This window comes from Balaenoptera musculus, chromosome 21, assembly GCF_009873245.2.
Source record: "Balaenoptera musculus isolate JJ_BM4_2016_0621 chromosome 21, mBalMus1.pri.v3, whole genome shotgun sequence".
Lineage (NCBI taxonomy): Eukaryota > Metazoa > Chordata > Mammalia > Artiodactyla > Balaenopteridae > Balaenoptera > Balaenoptera musculus.
This window is the reverse complement of record NC_045805.1, coordinates 18,376,423-18,391,736: the sequence shown is the minus strand read 5'-3', so window position 1 is coordinate 18,391,736 and position 15,314 is coordinate 18,376,423. Positions and strand designations below refer to the sequence as shown.

At 36.4% G+C, this 15,314-nt stretch overlaps 1 protein-coding gene across 1 annotated transcript in view; it reads left to right on the top strand.

Annotated features, from left to right (window-relative positions):
• The window catches only part of MICU3 (mitochondrial calcium uptake family member 3), a 100,410-nt gene that overhangs the window by 20,434 nt on the left and 64,662 nt on the right, over positions 1-15,314 (top strand). The window lies entirely within an intron of this gene.

Genomic DNA, 15,314 nt, shown 5'->3' with positions numbered 1-15,314 from the left:
TTCTTTGTCCCATTTAATGCTTTTGGTTCTTAATTCCATGTATTTTCAAACATTCTGGGTAATGTTTGACTCTTGTAAGGAACATTCATAGCTTTTTAAAAAACACAATATGAGACTTGCTCATTTTTAATGAAGGAGTCTAACCCAATCATATTTATTGTAATTATGGACATGTGTGCATTCATTTTTGCTATATTATGTGAGTGTGAGTTATCTCTTTCCCTTATCACCGGACATTAGATTGGTCCTTTTTTCCTTATCATTTCTCTTCCTCTAGTGGTTCGAAAGTTATACATCCTATTTCTAATCTTCAAGTGGTTACATGTAACTTTAACAAAATATATATATTTTAATATATACATCTGAAACTTGAGGACATAAATCAGTATGAGAAAATTTACCATTCCAAAAAAGATGCATCCTTGAACATGTTTTACTGTATTGCCTTCCCCACCCCGCAGTTTCTAAGGTCAGCTACACTGTTAGTACCAGACAATTATTGATTTTTTTAATATTATGCTTTAATTTTTAAGGGAATCATTAACAGTTACAATAAGTTTTACATCCACATTCACTCATTAATTTATTTAGCAAATATTTGAGAGCTTGCTACAAGCCAGAAACTCTTCTAGGCACTTTGGAAACAGAAGTATACCACTTAAACAAAAATTCCTGCCTTCATGGAATTTATATTATTGCAGAAGGCTGGAGATAGAAATTTTGGATTTGTCAGTATATTTATAGTATGTAAAGGCTAGATGAGATGATTAAGGGAGTAATTATAGATTGAAAAAGAGAGGAGGTCCAAGGATTGGCCCTAGGACTGGCCGTAGGGCAGTACCAACAGAAGTACCAGGAAGGAACTGCCAGGGGAATAGGAGGAAAATGAGGACCGGGTGGGCTTGGACATCACGAAGAATTATTTCAAGGAAAAGAGAGTTATCAACTGGGTCAGACTTTGTAAGATGAAAACTGAGAATTGACCTCTGGATTTAGCAACACGGAGGTCATCAGTGACCTTGACAAGCAGTGTTGGTGGAGTGGCGGAGGGGAGACCTGCTGAAGCAGAGGAAACCAGAGACAGGAAATGCTGGCAGCTTTCCAGTAGCCCTGCTGTGAAGAGCAGGAGAGAAGTGGTAGGGAGGGGGATGGTGGCTCTGTGGAGAAGTGGGACCGGAAGCCTTCCAGGACGGGAGAAATGTGCATGCGCTGAAGGGAAGGACTCAGCGGAAAAGGGGAAAGTAGTGAGGTAGGAAGGGCAAGGGAGGTTACTGCAGGAGCAGAGCCCTTGAATAGGCAGAAGAGGTGAGATATACACATTAAACCACTGTGATTACTGCTTCCTTAGAGATAATTTCACTTACCGTCCTATCAAATAATGAGATGATATATGTGAAAGTACTTTGTAAACTTGTAAAGAACCCTATATTGTAAGCTAACATAACAATACAAGTGGAGACTTTAAAATAAGTGGTCAGTTACTTTTTTTTTTTTTCCAATTTGATTGCAGCCAGGGAAGTGCTTATTGACTGGTCTTCAGCTGTGTATATTTCCACATAGACACATTTACTAAGCATCAAAACGTTTCACCTAGAGGACTTTGGGATTTTCCCACACTGAGAAGTTGATGTTTAACCTTTTGACCACCCAACAAGCAAAGAAAATGTTACCCCTTTTATCTTCTTAGAAGCTTTTAAATAAGCCTGAAGCCATATGAGAAAGCCAAGTGTAATACTTCCATGAACATCTTTTTAGCTAGAATAAAAACAGATGTGAATAGAATCTCATGCACATCTCATATGATTCTTGCCCAGAAAAGATAAAGATCTAAATTCAAATGTCATTTGCTCTTTAATGTTTTATAAAAATGTTGGTACAGTTGCCAATATCAGGTAGGGCCTAATACCAAATGCTCAACCTCCTACATGAAATTAAATACATGTTTTAATCATTCTTTACTTTAAAAAATTAGTATTGATTTAATTTAAAAAACATATTTTTAAAATAAACTACTAAGGATGAGTAATCAAAATAATTTTGCTTAATACAAATGGTTTTATTTTTCCTTCTTCCATTCTTTATTCTCCTGTCTCTGTTTCTCAGCTGCTAAAAGGTAATGCATTATATGGTGTTTAGATAATTGATATAATTGTTTCAAGTTACCTCTTTAGTGTATTATCAGCTTGTAGGCATCAGTTTCTCTAATTGTCAAGTAGTGAATCCTTTATCTGGCATTTAATCTTGCCTCCCTGGGAAAACCAGACCTTACCACAAAGTAAATTTTCGAATTGCTAACCTGAAGTAACATGAGACCATGCCTTGGCAGTGAACCTTTGCTTTCTGTTATTCATGGGAAGGATAATGATGTACTCTGTTGCCTGAAGGCCCTAGTTTCACTACCTTAAGAAATAACAGCTAAGTACTAGTTGCAAAGGTCTGAGTTTGGAAATTCCAGAAAAAATAATTGCATTGAGACAATATTTTTTATTTTTGGGGGGAAGATGTAATTTAAAAATGTAAGTTTTATCATTTCTACCATTTCTTAAGCCGCTTATCTTATGGCAGCATGACTTAGAGGATCCACAATTACCTGAAAATGATCATTACTTATTTTTATGACTAAATTATGAATGTTATTTTACAGGTGGGTTTAAAATTTTTATTTCCATGTATATATACATGTATATGTTCCATTTTTGTAAGTAACAAAACTGAGATTAAAGATCTAGAATGTAGACTGTTTTGCAATTTCTCAGTAAAACAGAAGATAGCATTTTCTAGAACTAGAAGGAAGATTCCCTAAACATTTTTAGCAAACTTGAAAAGAATGTTAAGCAATTCCCATAAAATAATTTCCTAAAAAGTGTAAAATGTAATTTCCTAGAAGCTGTAAAATGAAAAGACAATTTTGAAAAAATTTTTAAAAATTTTTTATACAATTTTTAATGGTTACACTCCATTTACAGTTATTGCAAAATACTGGCTCTATTCCCCATGTTGTATAATACATCCTCGTAGCCTGTCTTACACCCAATAGTTTGTACCTCCCACATCCTGACCTCTATGTTGCCCCTCCCCTCTCTCTCCCCACTGGTAACCACTAGTTTGTTCTCTGCATCTGTGAGACTGCTTCTTTTTTGTTATATTCACTAGTCTGTTGTATTTTTTGGATTCCACATGTAAGTGATATCATACAGTATTTATCTTTGTCTGACTTATTTCACTTAGTATAATGCCCTCCAAGTCCATCCATGTTGCTGCAAGTGGCAAAACTTCATACTTTTTTATGGCTGACTAGTATTCCATTGTGTGTGTGTGTGTCTGTGTGTGTGTGTGTATGTATGTATACCACATCTTCTTTATCCATTCCTCTGTTGATGGACACTTAGGTTGCTTCCATATCTTGGCAATTGTAAATAATGCTGCTATGAGCATTGGGGTGCATGTATCCTTTCAAATTAGTATTTTTGGTTTTTGGGGTTATTTTTGGGTTTGTTTTTTTTTTGGTATATACCCAAGAGTGGAATTGCTGGGTCATATGGTAATTCTATTTTTTGTTTTTTAAGAAACTTTCATACTTTTTTCCTCAGTGGCTGCACCAATTTACATTCCTACCAACAGTGTTCGAGGATTCCCTTTTCTCTACGTTCTTGCCAACATTTATTATATGTTTTCTTTTTGATGATAGCCATTGTGACAAGTGTGAGGTGATAGCTCATTGTGGTTTTGATTTGCATTTCCCTGATGCTTAGCAATGTTGAGCATTTTTTCATGTGCCTGTTGACCATCTGCATTTCCTCTTTGGAAAACTGTCTATTCAATTCTTCCGCCCATTTTTTATTTGGGTTGTTTGATTTTTTTGATGTTGAGTTGTGTGAGCTATTTATATATGTTGGATATTAATCCCTTTGGTCATATCATTTGCAAATATTTTCTCCCATTCAGTAGGTGGTCTTTTCATTTTGTCAGTGGTTTCCTTTGCTGTGCAAAAGCCTTTAAGTTTAATTAGGTCCCATTTGTTTATTTTTGCTTTTATTTCCTTTACTTTAGGAGAGGGACCCAAAAAAATATTGCTACAATTTATATCAGAGAGTGTTCTGCCTATGTTTTCCTCTAGGAGTTTTATAGTATCCAGTCTTACATTTAGGTCTTTAATCCATTTTGAGTTTATTTTTGTATATGGTGTTAGAGAATATTCTAATTTGATTCTTTTATGGTAGCTGTCGAGTTTCTCCAGTACCAATTGTTAAAGAGACTGTCTTTTCTCCATTGTATATTCTTGCCTCCTTTGTTGTAGATTAACTGACCATAAGTGCATGGGTTTATTTCTGGGCTCTCTGTCCTGTTCCATTGATCTATGTGTCTGTTTTTGTGCTAGTACCATACTGTTTTGAATACTGTAGCTTTGTAGTGTAGTCTGATGTCAGGGAGCATGAATTCTCCAGCTCTGTTCTTTTTTCTCAAGGTTGCTTTGGCTGTTCAGGTTCTTTTGTGTTTCCATACAAATTTTAAAATTATTTGTTATAGTTCTTTGAAAAATGCCATTGGTATTTTAATAGGGATTGCATTGAATGTGTAGATTGCCTTGGATAGTATAGTCATTTTAACAATATTGATTCTTCCAGTCCAAGAACATGGTATATCTTTCCATCTGTTTGTGTTGTCTTCAATTTCTTTCATCAGAGTCTTATGGTTTTCAGAATAGAGATCTTTTGCCTCCTTAGGTATGTTTATTGCTAGGTGTTTTATTCTTTTTGATGTGGTGGTAAATGGGATTGTTTCCTTAATTTCTGTTTCTGATACTTCATTATTAGTGTATAGAAATGCAACAGATTTCTGTATATTAATTTTGTATACTGCAACTTTTCCAAATTCATTGATGAGCTCTGGTAGTTTTCTGCTGGTGTCTATAGGATTTTCTATGTATAGTATCATATCATCTGCAAACAGTGACAGTTTTACTTCTTCCTTTCTAATTTGGATTCCTTTTATTTCTTTTTCTTCATTGACTGCTGTGGCTAGGACTTCCAAAACCATGTTGAATAAAAGTTGCAAGAGTGGGAATCCTTGTATTGTTCCTGATATTAGAGGAAATGCTTTCAGATTTTCACCATTGAGTATAATGTTAGCTGTGGGTTTGTCATATATAGGCCTTATTATGTTGAGGTATGTTCCCTCTATGCCCGCTTTCTGGAGAGTTTTTATCATAAATGGATGTTGAATTTTATCAGAAGCTTTTTCTGCATCTATTGAGATGATTATATGGTTTTTTAATCTTTAATTTGTTAATATGGTGTATCACATTGATTGATTTGTGGGTATGGAAAAATCCTTGCATCCCTGGAATAAATCCCACTTAATCATGATGTGTGATCCTTTTAATGTATTGTTAGATTCAGTTTGCTAGTATATTGTTGAGGATTTTTGCATCTATGTTCATCAATGATATTGGCCTGCAGTTTTCTTTGTGATATCTTTGTCTGGTTTTGGTATCAGGATGATGCTGGCCTCATAAAATCTGTACAGAAGTGTTCCTTCCTTTGCAATTTCCTGGAAACAGTAAAATGAAAAGGCAAATTTAAAGTCTCTTCTACCTCTAGATTTCTGTGATTTCATTTTTCTGTTATGTTACCTTAAGCTTACAAATAAGATAATTTATGTGCCAACACTGAGATCCATTCAGGGTAGTTGTCAGTAGCAGTTTTGCAAGATCTTTTTGATATAAAAAATTCCATTTTCTTAACAAAATATGCCACATCTAAAAATATTGCACTGATACCTTAACTTAAACTTACAATATCTGTATTTTTCCTGTTCTGTGAAAAATGGTTCTATAAAAAATTTTAACATATCTAATTAGAATATGCCCACTAGAAGCCAAGAAATCATAATTGTATAACATTTAATAGTAATATTTGGAGAGGGCAGACAGCAGAAGCAAGAAGAACTACAATGCTGCAGCCCGTGGAACAAAAACCACATTCACAGAAAGACAGACAAGATGAAAAGGCAGAGGGCTATGTACCAGATGAAGGAACAAGATAAAACCCCAGAAAAACAACTAAATGAAGTGGAGATAGGCAACCTTCCAGAAAACGAATTCAGAATAATGATAGTGAAGGTGATCCAGGACCTCGGAAATAGAATGGAGGCAAAGATCGAGAAGATGTAAGAAACGTTTAACAAAGACCTAGAAGAATTAAAGAACAAAAAAACAGAGATGAACAATACAATAACTGAAATGAAAACTATACTAGAAGGAATCAATAGCAGAATAACTGAGGCAGAAGAAGGGGTAAGTGACCTGGAAGACAGAATGGTGGAATTCACTGCTGTGGAACAGAATAAAGAAAAAAGAATGAAAAGAAATGAAGACAGCCTAAGAGACCTCTGGGACAACATTAAATGCAACAACATTCACATTATAGGGGTCCCAGAAGGAGAAGAGAGAGAGAAAGGACCAGAGAAAATATTTGAAGAGATTATAGTCGAAAACTTCCCTAACATGGGAAAGGAAATAACCACCCAAGTCCAGGAAGCACATAGAGTCCCAGGCAGGATAAACCCAAGGAGAAACACGCCGAGACATGTGGTAATCAAATTGGCAAAAATTAAAGACAAAGAAAAATTATTTAAAGTAGCAAGGGAAAAATAACAAATAACATACAAGGGAACTCCCATAAGGTTAACAGCTGATTTCTCAGCAGAAACTCTACAAGCCAGAAGAGAGTGGCATGATATACTTAAAGTGATGAAAGGGAAGAACCTACAACCAAGATTACTCTACCCGACAAGGATCTCATTCATATTCAATGGAGAAATCAAAAGCTTTACAGACAAGCAAAAGCTAAGAGAATTCAGCACCACCAAACCAGCTCTACAACAAATGCTAAAGGAACTTCTCTAAGTGGGAAACACAAGAGAAGAAAAGGACCTACAAAAACAAACCCAAAACAATTAAGAAAATGGTCATAGGAACATACATATCAATAATTACCTTAAACGTGAATGGATTAAATGCTCCAACCAAAAGACACAGGCTTGCTGAATGGATACAAAAACAAGATCCATACATATGCTGTCTACAAGAGACCCACTTCAGACCTAGGGACACATACAGACTGAAAGTGAGGGGAAAAAGATACTCCATGCAAATGGGAATCAAAAGAAACCTGGAGTAGCAATACTCATATCAAATAAAATAGACTTTAAAATAAAAAATGTTACAAGAGACAAGGAAGCACACTACATAATGGTGAAGGGATCAATCCAAGAAAAAGATATAACAATTATATATGCACCCAACATAGGAGCACCTCAATACATAAGGCAACTGCTAACAGCTATAAAAGAGGAAATCGACAGTAACACAGTAATAGTCGGGGACTTTAACACATCACTTACACCAATGGACAGATCATCCAAAATGAAAATAAATAAGGAAACAGAAGCTTTAAATGACACAATACACCAGATAGATTTAATTGATATTTATAGGACATTCCACCCAAAAACAGCAGATTACACTTTTTTCTCAAGTGCGCACGGAACATTCTCCAGGCTAGATCACATCTTGGGTCACAAATCAAGCCTCAGTAAATTTAAGAAAATTGAAATCTTATCAAACATCTTTTCTGACCACAACGCTATGAGATTAGAAGTGAATTACAGGGAAAAAAATGTAAAAACCACAAACACATGGAGGCTAAACAATACGATACTAAATAACCAAGAGATCACTGCAGAAATCTAAGAGGAAATCAGAAAATACCTAGAGACAGATGACAATGAAAACACGACGATCCAAAACCTATGGGATGCAGCAAAAGCAGTTCTAAGAGGGAAGTTTATAGCTATACAAGCCTACCTCAAGAAACAAGAAAAATCTCAAATAAACAATCTAACCTTACACCTAAGGGAACTAGAGAAAGAAGACGAAAGAAAACCCAAAGTTAGCAGGAGAGAAATCATAAAGATCAGAGCAGAAATAAATGAAATAGAAAAAAAGAAAACAGTAGCAAAGATCAATAAAACTAAAAGCTGGTTCTTTGAGAAGATAAACAAAATTGATAAACCATTAGCCACTCATCAAGAAAAAGAGGGAGAGGACTCAAACCAATAAAATTAGAAATGAAAAAAGAGAAGTTACAACAGACACTGCAGAAATACAAAGCATCCTAAGAGACTACTACAAGCAACTGTATGCCAATAAAATGGACAACCTGGAAGAAATGGACAAATTCTTAGAAAGGTATAACCTTCCAAGACTGAACCAGGAAGAAATAGAGAATATGAACAGACCAATCACAAGTAATGAAATTGAAACTGTGATTAGAAATCTTCCAACAAACAAAAGTCCAGGACCAAATGGCTTCACAGGTGAATTCTATCAAATCTTTAGAGAAGAGCTAACACCCAGGCTTCTCAAACTCTTCCAAAAAGTTGCAGAGGAAGGAACACTCCCAAACTCATTCTATGAGGCCAGCATCACCCTGATACCAAAACCAGACAAAGATACTACAAAAAAAGAAAATTACAGACCAATATCACTGATGAATATAGATGCAAAAATCCTCAACAAAATTCTAGGAAACAGAATCCAACAACACATTAAAAGGATCATACACCGTGATCAAGTGGGATTTATCCTAGGGATACAAGGATTCTTCAATATACGCAAATCAATCAATGTGATACACCATATTAACAAATTGAAGAATAAAAACCATATGATCATCTCAATAGACGCAGAAAAAGCTTTTGACAAAATTCAACACCGATTTATGATAAGAACTCTCCAGAAAGTGGGCATAGAGGGAAACTATTTCAACATAATAAAGGCCATATATGACAAACCCACAGCAAACATCATTCTCAATGGTGAAAAACTGAAAGCATTTCCTCTAAGATCAGGAACAAGACAAGGATGTCCACTCTCACTGCTATTATTCAACATAGTTTTGGAAGTCCTAGCAATGGCAATCAGAGATGAAAAAGAAATAAACATAATACAAGTTGGAAAAGAAGAAGTAAAACTGTCACTGTTTGCAGATGATATGATACTATACATAGAGAATCCTAAGGATGCCACCAGAAAACTACTAGAGCTAATCAATGAATTTGGTAAAGTTGCAGGATACAAAATTAATGCACAGAAATCTCTTGCATTCCTATACACTAATGATGAAAAATCTGAAAGAGAAATTAAGGAAACACTCCCATTTACCATTGCAACAAAAAGAATAAAATACCTAGGAATAAACCTACCTAGGGAGACAAAAGCCTTGTATGCAGAAAACTATAAGACACTGATGAAAGAAATTAAAGATGATACCAACAGATGGGGAGATATACCATGTTCTTGGATTGGAAGAATCAATATTGTGAAAATGACTATACTACCCAAAGCAATCTATAGATTCAATGCAATCCCTATCAAATTACGAATTACAGAACTAGAACAAAAAATCTTAAAATTTGTATGGAGACGCAGAAGACCCTGAATAGCCAAAGGAGTCTTGAGGGAAAAAAACGGAGCTGGAGGAATCAGACTCCCTGACTTCAGACTATACTACAAAGCTACAGTAATCAAGACAATATGGTACTGGCACAAGAACAGAAACATAGATCAATGGAAAAAGACAGAAAGCCCAGAGGTAAACCCACGCACCTATGGTCAACTAATCCATGACAAAGGAGGCAAGGATATACAATGGAGAAAGGACAGTCTCTTCAGTAAGTGGTGCTGGAAAACTGGGCAGCTACATGTAAAAGAATGAAATTAGAACACTCCCTAACACCATACACAAAAATAAACTCAAAATGGATTACAGACCTACATGTAAGACCGGGCACTATAAAACTCTTAGAGGAAAATATAGGAAGAACACTCTTTGATATAAATCACAGCAAGATCTTTTTTGATCCACCTCCTAGAGTAATGGAAGTAAAAAAAAAAAAATAAACAAATGGGACCTAATGAAACTTCAAAGCTTTTGCACAGTAAAGGAAACCATAAACAAGATGAATAGACAACCCTCAGAATGGGAGAAAATATTTGCAAACGAATCAACAAACAGAGGATTAATCTACAAAATATACAAACAGCTCATGCAGCTTAATATTAAAAAAACAAACAACCCAATCCAAAAATGGGCAGAAGACCTAAATAGACATTTCTCCAGAGAAGACATACAGATGGCCAAGAAGCACATGAAAAGCTGCTCAACATCACTAATTATTAGAGAAATGCAAATCAAAACTAAAATGAGGTATCACCTCACACCAGTTAGAATGGTCATCATCAGAAAATCTACAAACAACAAATGCTTGAGAGGGTGTGGAGAAAAAGGAACCCTCTTGCACTGTTGGTGGGAACATAAATTGATACAGCCACTATGGAGAACAGTATGGAGGTTCCTTAAAAAACTAAAAATAGAATTACCATATGATCCAGCAGTCCCACTACTGGGCATATACCCAGAGAAAACCATAATTCAAAAAGACACATGCACCCCAATGTTCACTGCAGTGCTATTTACGATAGCCAGGTCATGGGAGTAACCTAAATGCCCATTGACAGACGAATGGATAAAGAAGATGTGGTACATATATACAATGGAATATTACTCAGCCATAAAAAGGAACGAAGTTGGGTCATTTGTTGAGACATGGATGAATCTAGAGACTGTCATGCAGAGTGAAGTAAGTCAGAAAGAGAAAAACAAATATTGTATATTAACACATATATGTGGAACCTAGAAAAATGGTACAGATGAACCGGTTTGTGGGGCAGAAATTGAGACACAGATGTAGAGAACAAACATATGGACACCAGGGGGGGAAAGCCGCGGGGGGGTGGTGGTGGTGGTGTGATGAGTTGGGAGATTGGGATTGATATGTATACACTGATGTGTATAAAATTGATGACTACGAAGAACCTGCTGTATAAAAAAAAATTAAATTAAATTAAAAAATTTAAAAAATATATTTGTGAAAATCACACATACTGTAGTTTCATTATTTGAAGTTTGATGATACTTGATTTTCACAATGAATTGTTCTTTATTAATGAAAGAAATGAAGTTCTTAGAATTTAAAATTTAAGTTTATATATATATGTATTAATTTTCAGTTAATTTTATATTTTATTTGTTTCTGTTACTTAGAGTTTAGATTTATAGTTTTTAGTTACTTTAGTTGGGTATTTTGAGTAATCTGTCGCCAAATTTAGTGTAGGAATAACATAGTTTTATAATTATAGAGCAAAAAATTTGAAGACCATGATCTTTTTACCTGTAGATGGCTCAATTCAGTGTTTGTAAATTAAGCTGTAGGACAGTAATTACTATTCAACCTCCCCTAGATAAGGTGGGTAAGTTTGTGGAGGTGGAGCAGACAACATGTTTATTCTCGACATCTCTCAACAATCAAGATGGAGGACCAGACCCAATGTTTTCTTTATCTCATTGCAGTGTTCTGTGAAAAGGTCAGGAGGTTACAGCAGCATTTTGCCAGATTTGGAAGAACAAAGCTATGGAGAGTGAAAGTGCAGACAGCATTAGATTTCAAGCCAATAGTGGCTGTGTCTAAGACTTTGGAAAGAGAGATACAGTATACAGACAATAAAATGTGTGGGACTGTCAATCTAAGTGAATCACAGCAGTTTAGTATTTCCTGAAAAATTGGTGAAGGTTGTTTAGAAGTGTTACCTCCCATGAGGCTTTTAATCCTATAGATGTTGTTTGTTTTGGAAGTGAATCTCTCCGAGTCTTTGTTAAACATAGTAATTCTAATGTTTTTCTCCCTCATGCTTTATATTCCATGAGTCCTTGATGTTGTCACCCAAAGTTGTTGTGACAGAGACTGCAAGCTCTTGACTGTAGTCTCTTCTCTTCCTCCATAATTGTTAGGATTGTGGATACCCAGTTCTTCATTTGCCATTATCTCTTGCACCTAAGTGTGGCCATGTGACTAAGTTCTCTGTGATTGAATGTGAACAGGAGTGATTTATGCCTCTTCTAGTCCTAGTCGCGTGGACTTCTTCCCTGCCACCGCCCCCCACCTTGGTTGATAGTGGCAGAGTCATTATCACCCTGGGTCTGACTGACTGTGTGAAGCACAGCTCCCTGATCCCACCCTGACCCCAGTCCTAGCCTATCTTCTTGGGGCTCCTATGAGAGAGAAATGAACACACTTCTTTTGTGTTTGAGCCATTACATTTGAGGAATTTAGCTTACTCTCTCTAATGTAGTGGAGAAGGGATTAGTTGGTGAGAGCCTTAATCACTGAGAAGGGAAATGAATTATTTTTTGATGACGGTGAATTACCTTTGTTAGCTACGCTTGTCTCCTATATTCTCTGGTGTGAAAGCTCACCTAACTGCCCACGAGTAGATTCAACCTCACCACGGACATTAAAACCAACAGGAGAATATAAAGCGCTTCAGATCACTGGCTAATTGACCACTTTCAACATTGTTAATGTAACTCATCCCTGTGATTTAGCTCCAATCTTATGGATTTCTGTTTTATCCCTCAGTGACATCATGCCAATTCTCAAGGAGCTAAACTTCTTCCTGAACTCAGGCTCCTCTGACTTGGTCTACTCATCTCTTCTTTGAATAGTGGACTTCAGCGAATTTGCCTGCTGCTTGAACCCCTGTGTATCACTTATATTCTTGGCTAAGGTCCCCAGTCTGGGTCTTGTACTTGGTTCAGGATTTTGCCAAATAAATCGTATGCTACATCTTCTACACCTTTCCTGTTCTGGCTTCTTGCCCCTCCACTGCTGCCCCCTCTTGCAGTCAGTCCTCCATGTAGCATAAAGGATAATGTACCAAATTTGAATCTCTTTCAAATTATATTTATGTTTGTTTTTTTCTCTAATGATAACCAAGCACCTTCTTCTATGTTGTAACTCCAGTATTCAGTTAAATGTGAAAAGCTATATTCTTCTCTTTCTGGCCTTCCCTAATTCATATACTGATAAAATTCTCACCAGTTATACTGTCCATTTTGTTGTTGTTGTTGTTATTCCTGTAGTCAGAAGCTAGAATTTGTGAATTTTACTGTCCTTTTTGGAAAGATATCATAGAAGCAAAAATTATTCTTTATTGTAGGAAAAAATTGGTAATGTATAACTGAAAGAAGGCAACAGAAGTAATATATACCTAGTATCAGTAATTACTTTAAAAAGTTAAGTACGTGGAACCCTGTTTTAAAATCTAAATATGAAAAAAAGAAAAAATTGAATTATCCAGTTTTTATATGTTGCAGTCACTTGGCAGGAGTGCCTGAGAATTTAGTGCTCCAAATTTTAAGACTTAAGCCAGAAGTTATTAATACTTTTGCCTGAATCTGCACTTAAGAAGAGATTCATTTTACTGGAATTTTTACTCTATTAAAATAAAAAACAGCCAAAATGAAAAATAAATCCCATAAGGCTTCTTATTACAATAGATAACTTAAACAATTACCAACATTAGTTACGAAGATGGTATGTTTGAACAACTTTGAAAAGATGGATACACCTAGGTTATAGTGTGGTACCTTTCTCACTAAAGCTTTAGGTTCTCTTTTATTATCTCAGTCTAGATTCCCAGCTTGGGATCAGAAGCCTCTCTTCTGGTTGTCCTTCACTGCCACCTGACCCACACTCAGTATCCCTTTGGCTGTTTATTATCCGGTTGCCAATTATCTTTTCATCCATAAGCATTCATTCATTCATGCAATAAACATTTACCAAGCCTCTTAGATATGCCAGGCACTATGTTAATCATATGTAGACAGGTAATTGCAACACAGTATGAATGGGGAGGAAAGAGTACAAGCGATAGAGTAGTAGGATATATAAAGGAAATAGCTAGGATTTATCCAAGGTACAGGGTTAACTCTCAGGGAAGGTGTATTGTCAAAGTCTAAGATACGTTAATACAAGGGATGTGATTAAGTAGGATTGATTTGGAGTAGCATCTTATATAGTAGAGAGGGTGTGGCAGCAGAAGGTTTTCTTGCAGGTCGCTTTCCTAAGAGTCTGAGTAAAAGAATCACATAGACCATTTGATATGGAGCAAAGATTCATCTCCTTGGCAATAGCTACAAAGGTATCAGGGCTCACCTCCGGAGAAACTGAAAAGCTGAGCAGGAAGCGGAAGTTGATGTAAAATATTCCTGGAGCTGGCCATTGCTCAGAGACCAGTACAGTTCCCGGAGCTCATTCCAGGCATAGAGTGAAGTTAGACTCATTCTTGTTTTTATCAACAGGCTATGACTAGACTTTGGTTAGGATTAGCTTAGTTGGTTTCATAAAGTTCTAGCAGTGGACAACCACTGAATTTGTTGATAACTAGCGGATCTCTATAGCAGAGAGAGTCTAGAATGAGGCATCAGGGAGACCTGGTAAGTAGCAGCTTAATACCAAGCACTGGAGTGGGGAGCTTAGCATGTACTGTAGTTCCAGGGGAGCTACTGAAGGATCAGGAGAAGGTCTCAGGCACAGGTAGGAAATCAGGTACTGGAACTGGGAAATAAAGGATGGATTCTGATGATAGGAATCAAATCAGGAGCTCAGTTCCTGGACCCAGAACAAGACAGACACCACCACCCAAATCTCTGGCCTTAAAATCTTTGGACACCTCCAACTTGAGACAGGATTGGTTCCAGAGACTGATGTGAAGCAACCAACCACAAATAGTCCTTAAGTATCTTCAATCTCAGATGGTGAGAGGAAGGGGGAGTCAAGGACACTATTTCAGTATCAGAGTTCTCACAATAAAGACTCTGGTTCTTACAAAAACCAGGGAAAACTTGAATTCAAGGTACAAATAATATTAATTGAATTCAATCTCTTTTTTTTAACAATGTCTTTTTTTTTTTTTTTTTGGCTGCGTTGGGTCTTCGTTGCTGCGCATGGGCTTTCTCTAGTTGCAGTGAGCGGGGGCTGCTCTTCATTGCAGTGCACTGGCTTCTCATTGTGGTGGCTTCTCTTGTTGTGGAGCATGGTATCTAGGCACATGGGCTTCAGTAGTTGTGGCACGCAGACTCAGTAGTTGTGGCTCGTGGGCTCTAGAGTGCAGGCTCAGTAGTTGTGGCGCATGGGCTTAGTTGCTCTGCAGCATGTGGGATTTTCCCAGACCAGGGATCAAACCCGTGTCCCCTGCATTGGCAGGCAGATTCTTAACCACTGCACCACCAGGGAAGTCCCGAATTCAATCTCTTAAGAAGTTTTAATTAGAGCAAAATTTTTAAATCGATAATTAATAAACTCCATGGTTTGATGTTCTACTTATTGCCTGACAAAAATTAGTTTCAGTC